A 12,090-nucleotide genomic window follows, 5' to 3' on the forward strand; every position below is an offset into this window, starting at 1 on the left:
CACACCCAGCTCAAAATTCATATATTGAAACTTTGCCCCCCAGTACCTCAGAATGTGACTATATTTGATGATAGGGACTTGAGAGAGGTGATGAAGTTAATCATGTCTTTGATCTTGGATTTCTAGCCTGCAGAACTGTGAAAAAATAAATTTCTGTTATTTAAGCCAACTAGTCTACGGTATTTTGTTATGGCAGCCCTAGCAAACTAATACATGCCCCAAAGTGACAATTCTGGAGATGTTAGACTGGTCAATTTACAGCAGATTAAAGTGTACACCAAGTGTCAGTTTAATAATTTACATTGGGATTACATTGGGATTATTTACTGGGATTCCAGGTGTGAGCCACTGCACTCGGTCCAAAATTTATAGTCTGGATGTTCTAAAACTGTTGATTATCTTATGTTGCTAATCTTTCTGAAAAATATGTCTGTTTAGTGGTAGAAGGCTAAAATTTCTTTGCTGTTAAACTTGAAGCTAATTTGTTCCCTTTCAAGACACATTAAAGGAAGGTCAAGAGAGGAAGTTATGTAGTAACAGTCTTTAGAGTCTATTTTTTTTCTTCCTTTTCTGTTTTCCCATTTTTAATACAGGTTTGAGGTGGTGACCTTGCCAGAAGACTGTTGCATTCTCTTGAGAGAATTATCATAATTCTAGTTCAGAAGCCACATGGTAGCATTTCATCTCTGCTAGTAAAGGTTACGGAATGATGTTCAACTGCTGAGAGAAAACCAGACCCTTAAGCAGAGGCTAAATGACATTGGCTGTTAGAAGGATGTTGAAGGAAATATCATATTTCATTTATTATTGAAGTATTTTGAAAATGGCATTAATAGCAGAGATAGTAAAGTACTTGAACTTGTTTGAAGACAAATGCGTGATTTCAGTATATTATGTTTAAGTACATCTATGGTTAATTGCACTTATTAAGGAAGTTTTTTTTTTAAAGACTTCAGGTACTTTTTAGATGATTCATTGACTAGTAGTTTCTTATTTGAACCTTATACTCCATGGTGTTAACTTCTATTTTACAGATGTATTTATATATGTACATATAATAACAGATTATCCACTACACAAGGGCCAACTTGCTTTGGGTCTTTCCTGCACACATTTGAGCTACACCGTCTCTCAGGCCTACATGTTCTATTGGGCATCTCAGGTTTCTCATAAAGAGGGGAGCTCAAGGGTGTGCACTCACCCTTCCCTTCTTTTAGAGCTTTTCTTTCCCTCCTCCCCTGTGCACCTGCCCAGGAAAATTCTCAGTATAGGTCATGGCTCACGCCCACTCTGTGCAAGGCTGCCAAGGCAGGAGACTCAAGAAGGTGAGGCTGCTGCCTGCCTGGTGCCTTCTGTGACCTCTCCTGGGTCTCTGGATTTGCTTTTCTTGTACCTCCATTCTGAAGATTTTAAAAGATTCTATGTTTTATATTGGTTGTTTTTCTGCCAGGTAAGTAGAAAAGGGTATAGCAGGCCTATTATTTACACTAAAGGAACATTACATGTATTCTCCTATACCTCTGATATGGTTTTGCTGTATGCCCACCCAAATCTCATCTTGAATTAATTTTCTTGTGTCATGGGAGGAACCTGGTGGGAAGTGATTGAATTATAGGGGAGGGTGTTTCCTACGCTATTCTCGTGATAGTGAATGAGTCTCACAAGATCTGATGGTTTTAAAAACGGGAGTTCTCCCGCACAAACTCTCTACTTTTGCCTGCTGCCATCCATGTAAGATGTGACTTGCTCCTCTTTGCCTTGCGCCATGATTGTGAGGCCTCCCCAGCCATGTGGAACTGTAAGTCCTTAAATCCCTTTTTCCTGTATAAATTACCCTGTCTTGGTTATGTCTTTATCAGCAGCATGAAAATGAACTAATATAACTTTTTCTTTCTTTTTAAACATACATTGTTGGGTTTTTTTTTTTTTGTCTTTTTCCCCCATCACTGAATATTTCTAGTGCATGTTGATGATCTTTCCATAGAAGTTTCCAGAGATCTACTTTGTTCTTGTTAATGACCACATGGTATTTATTTTTATGGAATAACCACATAGAATTCTATGGTATGGAATGCCAGCACAATACTAATGAACACTGAGGTTGCTGTTTTCCTTCCTTCCTTCGTCCCTCCTTCTCTTTCTTCCTTCTTATTAAACAAGGCTACAGTGAACATTGTTGTACATATATCTTTGACGCTAGGAAGGAGTGTATTGTAGCATAAATTTCCAGTAGAATTGCTGGGTCAAAAAATGGTAGGGAAAATTTGTATTTTATTAGATATTGCCAAACTTCCCTGCAAACAAATTGTACCATTTACACTCCTACTAACAGTATATGATGATGCCTATTTCTCCTAATCATCAGAAACACTGGGTTAGTTAATTTCTAGGTCATTATTGAAGATCATTCTTCTACCTTCTCTTTGTTTTTCTCTGGGCTGCATGTTAGGCCGTCGTTCTACTCCTTTTAGAAGATTTCATTCACTCATTGGCTTCAGCTACCATTTAGATTCTAACAAATTCTAAATTTAAGCCTCTACCCTTACCCGAGTTATATATTCAAATTGCCCATTGGGCATTTCCATCTATTACTCTCTTAACACATTTACAACTTAATGTACAGAAAACTAAATATTATCTCCTCTGCACATTCCTCTCCCAGTCTGGAATGTAGTCTATTTGTGCTTCCACCCTTGATGCACACAACCACCCACCCAAATTCAGACCTTGGAGAGGTCGTGGCAGGTGGCTAAACTCATGAATTTTGGAGCCAGATTAGCTGGATGTGAACACTACCATTTATCAGCTGTATGACCTTGGGTAACTTCTTTTTTTTTTTTTTTTCAGACGGAGTCTTGCTCTTGTTGCCCAGGCTGGAGTGCAATGGCGCGATCTCGGCTCACTGCAACCTCCACCACCCGGGTTCAAGTGATTCTCCTGCCTCAGCCTCCCAAGTAGCTGGGATTACAGGCTCGTGCCACCATGCCTGGCTAATTTTTGTATTTTTTGTAGAAACGGGGTTTCACCATGTTTTCCAGGTTGGTCTCAAACTCCTGACTTCAGGTGATCCACCTGCCTCAGCCTCCCAAAGTGCTGGAATTACAGGCATGAGCCACTGCACCCGGTCAACCTTCGTTAACTTCTTAACCTTTTTGTGCCTCAATTTCCCCAGCTGAAAATGGAAATAATACTTCATAAGGTTGTGGTGAGGACTTAATGAATATATATCAAATGTGTAGAACAGGGCATATTACATGATAAATCCTATGTAAGGGCTATTTGTGAATTTTGACTCCTCACATCTATGGAATTAGCTAGTCCTGTAGATTCTAACTCTGAAACATTTCTAACTGAAAGCATTCTCTTTTCTCTATCCCCACTGGTGCTGCCCTAGTTCAAGCCTCTGGTATATTTTACTGAAATAATTGTGATGGCCTAACTGGGTCTCTCTCTTTTTATTTTATTTTCATTTTTCTCTTTATAGCAAATGTTACATTTCTAGAACCCAGAACTGATTTTTTTTTCCTCCCAGCTTTAAATCTTTTTTTTCAAATCTTTTGCTTACCCAGAACTTCAATTCTACTTTTTCCAGGAAATGCTTCTTCCCTGATCTGACCGTGTGGTTCCAATGAGAACAACCCTTTCTCTAAAATACTTCACAATTCTCGGTCCTAGTTGAGTGCACTAGGTGAACGTGTAACTCAGCCTGCCCCAATTAAAACCTTTCTCTTGGATCTCTTAAACTATAACTGCAGGGAAAAGTATCAGTCTCCATCTTATGTTGGAACTGGGACAATAAAGTTTGGAAATTATAGGCAATTACATTTCCTGCCCTGTGGAGACAGCCGAAGAGATGAGAGGTGGATGGGGAGTTTCTTGGCATTTAACCTCATGCTATGAGCTGACTCATAGTCCATCTACACTCCAGTCTTCCTCATGTTACATGGGTCTTCTAATAAATTCCCCTTTTTCCAAATGATATTGAGCTGGATTTCACACCCTTGCAACATATGATGCATATGTAGAGCTTCATATTCTGTTGATATCCACTTTAAAAATCATAACAAACTTTTATTTTTTACAAATAAAAAAACTTTTATTTTTATTTTTATTTCACCACAAATTCAAGGAATTAAAAAAAGGTATTCATGGAATTACAAATATATGCATGAGAAAGAGAAAAGCAGTCTCTGACAAGTAGGAACTGCCTGACTCCCTGATAGGCCTTGGTGTTCTGTTGAACATAAACAATCTCACGGAACACCAACATCAAGGTCACTGCATGACCGTGAGGAAGTGGGGTCAACGCCCACCCCAACAACATCTTGTCTAAATATAGACAAAAATAAAGTCAGTCTGCAAACCACAAAAAATGTGATACATTCCCCTATTCTGGCTAATGTGAATGACTTCTGCTTCTTTACCAATTATAGCATTAGCCTCACTTCATTCTGCCTGCTTTATAAATAAAACTTATTAAGATACTACATTATGGGATTGCCCCCATTTCCTGATAGCATTTTATGACAGAGCAAAGCCCACTTCCTTGAACCCTACCAAAAATCTCCCAATAAAAACCCAAATCCTGTAAGTCCCTTTTAACACCTTCTTACTCAGACATCCACAGTTCCCTCTGGTGTGGTTTCTCCCTCCCTTAAGTGAGCAAGAAACCCAACTTGTGCAACTACAGGTGTGTTCCTGGTGGCCTTTGGCTGGAAGGCATTGACACATGGAACATTTAAAACAGTTTGCTGTAAGAGGTTTTCCCTGCCCCACCCCCCCCCGTAGGTTTAGACTATGATACAAAGTACATTCTGGACACAGATCTGGGAACTTCCAGTATATAATTATAATGGCTGATAAAGAACAGGCTTTAATTTTCAATTACACATTATTGAAAGAATCACAAAAGACAAAAAGACAAGGTGAAAGGCATTTCCTGAAATGCATTTGTACTGCAATCTAAATTAGGTAGTACTTTACTTCTAAATCCAGAAAATAATATTAATATTTCTACTATATTAACCAGGGACTATCACCTGGAAATCTAAAAGCTACAGTCCCAGTGCATTTTCATTAAAACCTGAAGGTGGCAGTAAATTCCTACAAGACTTAGGTGCCTAGGTTAGAATTTGTATTTTTCCTCCTAATTATTCAAAATGGTATAGTGAGACTTGTATTTAATCCTATTGCATACTAATTAAGAGATGTTTAGGAAGAAGATAGAGTTCTACACAAGGATTACATTGTTATTACTCTTTATTAGCTGAAAAGAATTCACCATGTAAAAGCCTTAGGGACATTGCAACTGATTATATGCTTTAGAGTTACTGTAGAAACAAAGTATGTAATTAAGCAAAAGGAAACATGAGAACTTGTAATACAGATCAAAGTGCTCTGAAGGGATGTGGCAGTAAATATAACCATCCATCAGTATCCTCAGGGGATTGGTTCCAGGATCCCTGCAAATACCAAAATCCACAGATGCTCAAGTTCCTTATATAACATGGTTATTTGCATATAACCTATGCACATCATCCTTTAATTCATCTCTAGATTACTTGTAATTCTCAATATGATGTTGTGTAAATACTTGTTATACTGTATTGTTTAGGAAATAATGACAAGAAAAAAAGGACCGTACATGTTCAGTACAAATGAAACTATTCATTTTTTTCTGAATATTTTCCATCTGTGGTTGGTTGACATGAAACCCACAGATATGGAGGACTAACTACATAGTTTATATTTATCTATGAAATCAATAACCATGTTGTAGATTTTTGTCCCACATTTCTCCCAATTTTATCCTCAAATTTCTTAAAACAGAATTTTGTGTGGTTGTGTTTTTACCTAATTATCTACTATAATCAATTTAATCTCTATAATATTATTAATCAGGGATGCCTTAACTAATAATTTAATATAGATAATTTACAAATAGCAAATTAACAAATATTAATTCATACTGGAAAATGAGTTACTTTGTTGATCTTTTATATAAAGATCTAGAACTAGAGTGTTTCATAGTTTCTTTTCTTAGAGAGTAAACATTATCATTGGTCCACTGAATTATGTCCAAAGTTATAGTAATGTTTTAGTGACCTCAATATATAGGCATGAGATTATTAGAGCTTTGAAAATTGGGAAGCATAGGATTTCTATAATCTTTTAGATAAAAGTTAAATAGGAGCAAGAAGGAAACGGACGTTGAGAGAACGAGGAGTAAGGAGAGAAAATGGCATCGAAGGATTACAATACCTATAGCCAAGCTGCAGTGCAGCAGGGCTACAGTGCTTACACTGCCCAGCCCACTCAAGGATATGCACAGACCACCCAGGCATATGGGCAACAAAGCTAGGAACCTATGGACAGCCCACTGATGTCAGCTATACCCAGGCTCGGACCACTGCAACCTATGGGCTATGCAACTTCTTATGGACAGCCTCCCACTGGTTATACTACTACAACTGCCCCCCGGGCACACAGCCAGTCTGCCCAGGGGTGTGGCACGGGTGCTTATGATACCACCACTCTTACAGTCACCACCACCCAAGCCTCCACACTGCTCAGTCTGCATATGGCACTCAGCCTGCTTACCCAGCCTATGGGCAGCAGCCAGCAGCCACTGTACCTACAAGACCGTAGGATGGTAACAAGCCCATTGAGACTAGTCAACCTCAATCTGGCATGGGGGTTTACAACCAGCCTGGCCTAGGATATGGACAGAGTAACTACAGTTATCCCCATGTACCTGGGAGCTACCCCATGCAGCCAGTCACTGCGCCTCCATCCTACCCTCCTTCCAGCTATTCCTCTACACAGCCGACTAGTTATGATCAGAGCAGTTACTCTCAGCAGAACACCTCTGGGCAACCGAGCAGCTATGGACAGCAGAGTAACTATGCCTCCCACTAGTTACCTACCCCAAACTGGATCCTACAGCCAGGCTTCTACACTGGAGGAGACTTCTGCATCAAGTTTTGAACGACTGATGAGTAAGTGCTCACCAGGTGGGGAGGAGCTCAGTATAAAGCTGGTATAAAGGCTTAGAGGTATGTGGGAGTTGGGATGAGTTTGGGGAGCAGCAAATTGCCTGGGGTGCAGGAAGGAAATGGTGAGAGATGAGAGTGAAATAAAAGTTGCTAGAATTGTGAAGGGGCTCTCTTCGTAGTAGGGAGTGAACTAGGTGAATCTGGATTATTGTATATGTGTTGCTGAATAGTCTTGGTGATAGTTTTCTCCCTTTGTTGATGTTGAAGCTGATAGTGATTGAAAAGATTTAGTTTGTTAAACTTAGTTAATAACAAACTTTTTTTATTTTTTCAGAACAATTCAAACTGTTTTTTTTTTGTTTTTTTTTTTTTTTTTTTAAAGGAACAGGATCTCACTCTGTCACCTAGGCTGGAGTGCAGTGGCATGATCATAGCTCGGTTGCAGCCTCTAAATCCTGGGCTTAAGCAAGTCTTCTGCCTTTGCCTCCTGAGTAGCTGGGACTACAGATGGGTGCCACCACACATGGCTAATTAAAAAAAAAATTAGTAGAGATGGAGTCTGGCCGTGTTGCCTAGGCTAGTCTCAAACTCCTGGGCTCAGGCGATGCTCCTGCCTCCACCTCTCCCTCCCAACGTGCTTGCTGGGATTACATGGGTGAGCCACTGGCCAGGTAGAACTTTTTTTTTTTTTTTAATAATAGAAATGGGGTTGCACTATGTTGGCCAGGCTGGTTTTGAACTCTTGGACTCAAGTGATCCTCCAGCTTCAGCCTCTCAAAGTGCTGAAATTATGGGTGTGACTCACTGCACCTGGCCAGCAGAACATTTTTGATAAGTGTTTTATATCAAGTGTTTTGCACTTATACAGTGGTGAATGAATTGAACTCATATATATTCATATTCATTCATACAAATATATCCCCATATATTCCTGGGAATTCTTGCAAAAAATTCTTTTAAAGTTATACTTGCTCACAAAATGTTAACTTTATAAATGTAGTACACTCTACTACTACTAATTTTTATTTTATTATTCTATTAGTTTTTATTTTTTTTAAGTAAAACAGCTCAGTGACCAATGGCACTGGTGTGTCTATAGTGTTTGAACAACAATATAGAAGGTGGCACTTCGATGTACTTTTCCTATCAGAAAATTTCAATCTGAAGTACATTGCACTGTAGTTGTAAGTTTGTGTTTGTGTGTATGAGTATGAGTATGTGTGTCTATGGATGTGTTGTAATCTTTTAGACATTTTAAAACATACAAAAAAGTAGAGAGAATAGAATAGTGAACGCTGTGTGGCCATCATGCTCATTCAACAATTACCAACACTTCACTATGCATGTTTCATCCATCAGCTCTCCACTTACTTATATTAGGAATATTTTAACATAACAACAGTATCAGAAAGCTGACAGTATCACAAAACTAACAACAATTTTTAAATATATTCAATCCATATCAAAAATATCCTAATTCACTTAGCTATATAAAATACTGTTTGGTAAAGTAAGAACTCAAAAGAGATCTATACCTTGAATTAAAGTTTCCTTAATTAAAGTTTCTTCAAAGTGGCTGCACTGCAGCCTAGGTAGCTGGAGTGTAGTGGCGTGACCTCAGCTCACTGCAACCTCCGCCTCACAGGTTCAAGTGATTCTCCTACCTCAGCCTCCCGAGTAGCCGGGATTACAGGTGCAAGCCACCATGCCCGGCTAATATTTTGTATTTTTAGTAGAGTGAGTTTTGCCATGTTGGCCAGGCTGGTCTCAAATCCCTGGCCTCAAGTGATCCACCCACTGCAGCCTCCCAAAGTGCTGGGATTACAGGCGTGAGCCATTGCACCCGGCCAAAACAGTTAGTTTTAATATAACAATTATTCTCAATGATTATAAATGACTAGTCCATTTCATTTTCAATTAGTGTATAGACTTGTTTTGTTTGTAATACTTAAAATCATGTAGCAAAAGCTGTCGTTTAACAATAGATTCTGTGTAACTTAGAGCTATTCTAACTTACGGGGTGCTATTTCCATTTTGTTAGTTGGAGAACATGATAGTAAATATAGCATAACTCCCTGTGTATCAGTTTAAAACTTAGTATGTACCAATGAAGTCTGCATGATTTTGTAATTACAGACTAGTGGCGGTGAACACTAGCTGCCAGCAGAGGGCACTTTGAGGTTTTATATGTTAGAATTTCATGCCAATTGGTGGCCCAAAATTCTAGACTATTTGTCTCCAAACTGTTTCCCTAAGAGTAAAGACATTTCTAACATTTATCAATTCCCCCATGATTTCCTGTCTCAATTTACAAATTCCTGTGCTCTCTGGGAAGGAATAAGGCCATCTAAAGACAAACAAACAAAAACAAAAAACCCAGCCGCAGTTCCCAGCTGTCACCATGAACAGGTGTGAGAGATGGTCCTGTGTGTTGAAATTAGAAAGGCTGCAAACTCCCTGGATTTCTTCTCCCAGCCCCATTCAACTCCAAGGCCACTGTTAGCAGTTCTGCCCGAGAGATCTGAAAGGAACCCAGGAATAAACACCTGGGTTTTAAATGGTCTAACTTAGTCAATAAGAAGGTCAACACCAAAGGAAAAAAATGAAGCTGAAGAGAGCCAATTGGCACCAAGGTAGTCTTTTGGATTACATAGGGCAATATTTTTCAAAAACTTTTTGACTGGGACATGTGTTTGAATACATACATGTGTATGTACACACACATACACCATATATTCACATCTAAAACAAGAGTCTCTTAAAAATATGAGTAAATTTGAATTGGATAAAAGTTTCCTTTAAATCTATTACATTATGAGTAAAGTTAAAGATCTTGATGTACAACAGAGGCAGGATTGCAAAACAATGACAGAGTAGACTTTTGGAAAAATAGTTATTATAGGGTTTTGGGAAAGTAGTTATCCAGGTGGGAAAACATGGAAATTGGGCCTCTACCTTTATAAAAAATTAACTTTAGACAGAGAATTCTGGGGAGATGATGATGGCAGCAGCATAGTTTCAATCTCTGTATTTCTCCACATAAGGTAGTTTTTTAGTCTCTTATTTTCTACATAAAAACTGTCAGATAAACTGAGAGACAGAACTAAAAACTCATGGACTCCATTTACAACACAACTAAATAGAAAATTTCCCCCACAAACTCCAAACTACAAATGGGTGGGGCCCAAACACCAGTAGCCACTGTGCAGGAGAAAGAAGAAGGAAGAACAGAAAAAGAGCAGAACCAGGGTGGAGCAAGATGGCGGAATAGGAACAGCTCCAGTCTCCAGCTCCCAGCGCGAGTGACACAGAAGACCAGTGATTTCTGCATTATCAACTGAGGTACTGGGTTCATCTCACTGGGGAGTGCCGGACAATCGGTGCTGGTCAGCTGTTGCAGCGTGACCAGCGAGAGCTGAAGCAGGGTGAAACATCACCTCACCTGGGAAGCGCAAGGGGGAAGGGAATCCCTTTTCCTAGCCAGGGGAACTGAGACACACAACACCTGGAAAATCGGGTAACTCCCACCCCAATACTGTGCTTTAAGCAAACAGGCACACCAGGAGATTATATCCCACACCTGGCCGGGAGGGTCCCACGCCCATGGAGCCTTCCTCATTGCTAGCACAGCAGTCTAACCGCAAGGCAGCAGTGAGGCTGGGGGAGGGGCGTCCGCCATTGCTGAGGCTTAAGTAGGTAAACAAAGCCCTGGGAAGATCGAACTGGGTGGAGCTCACAGCAGCTCAAGGAGGCCTGCCAGTCTCTGTAGACTCCACCTCTGGGGACAGGGCACAGCTAAACAACAACAACAACAACAAAAAAGCAGCAGAAACCTCTGCAGACAAGCGACTCTGTCTGACAGCTTTGAAGAGAGTGCTGGATCTCCCAACACGGAGGTTGAGATCTGAGAACGGACAGACTGCCTGCTCAAGTGGGTCCCTGACCCCTGAGTAGCCTAACTGGGAGACATCCCCCACTAGGGGCAGACCAACACCCTACACCTCACACGGTGGAGTACACCCCTGAGAGGAAGCCTCCAAAGCAAGAATCAGACAGGTACACTTGCTGTTCAGCAGTATTCTATCTTCTGCAGCCTCTGCTGCTGACACCCAGGCAAACAGGGTCTGGAGTGGACCTCAAGCAATCTCCAACAGACCTATAGCTGAGGGTCCTGACTGTTAGAAGGAAAACTATCAAACAGGAAGGACACCTACACCAAAACCCCATGAGTACATCACCATCATCAAAGACCAGAGGCAGATAAAACCACAAAGATGGGGAAAAAGCAGGGCAGAAAAGCTGGAAATTCAAAAAATAAGAGCGCATCTCCCCCTCCAAAGGAACGCAGCTCATCGCCAGCAACGGATCAAAGCTGGACGGAGAATGACTTTGATGAGATGAGAGAAGGCTTCAGTCCATCAAAATTCTCAGAGCTAAAGGAGGAATTACGTACCCAGCACAAAGAAACTAAAAATCTTGAAAAAAGAGTGGAAGAATTGATAACCAGAAAAATTAATGCAGAGAAGGCCATAAATGAACAGAGATGAAAACCATGACACGAGAAATACGTGACAAATGCACAAGCTTCAGTAACCGACTCAATCAACTGGAAGAAAGAGTATCAGCGATTGAGGATCAAATGAATGAAATGAAGCGAGAAGAGAAATCTAAAGAAAAAAGAAGAAAAAGAAATGAACAAAGCCTGCAAGAAGTATGGGATTATGTAAAAAGACCAAATCTACGTCTGATTGGGGTGCCTGAAAGTGAGGGGGAAAATGGAACCAAGTTGGAAAACACTCTTCAGGATAACATCCAGGAGAACTTCCCCAACCTAGTAGGGCAGGCCAACATTCAAATTCAGGAAATACAGAGAACACCACAAAGATACTCCTCAAGAAGAGCAACTCCAAGACACATAATTGCCAGATTCACCAAAGTTGAAATGAAGGAAAAAATCTTAAGGGCAGCCAGAGAGAAAGGTCGGGTTACCCACAAAGGGAAGCCCATCAGACTCACAGCAGATCTCTCGGCAGAAACTCTCCAAGCCAGAAGAGAGTGGGGGCCAATATTCAACATTCTTAAAGAAAAGAATTTT

At 40.2% G+C, this 12,090-nt stretch overlaps 1 pseudogene across 1 annotated transcript in view; it reads left to right on the top strand.

Annotated features, from left to right (window-relative positions):
• The first annotated feature begins 6,205 nt into the window (after positions 1-6,205).
• The window catches only part of LOC112628380, a 110,216-nt pseudogene continuing 104,331 nt past the window's right edge, over positions 6,206-12,090 (top strand). The window contains exon 1 of the transcript XR_003120421.1: positions 6,206-6,949. The product of XR_003120421.1 is annotated as an RNA-binding protein EWS pseudogene (transcript). The remainder of the gene's footprint in view (positions 6,950-12,090) is intronic.

This window comes from Theropithecus gelada, chromosome 7b, assembly GCF_003255815.1.
Source record: "Theropithecus gelada isolate Dixy chromosome 7b, Tgel_1.0, whole genome shotgun sequence".
In the NCBI taxonomy this organism is placed as follows: Eukaryota; Metazoa; Chordata; class Mammalia; order Primates; family Cercopithecidae; genus Theropithecus; species Theropithecus gelada.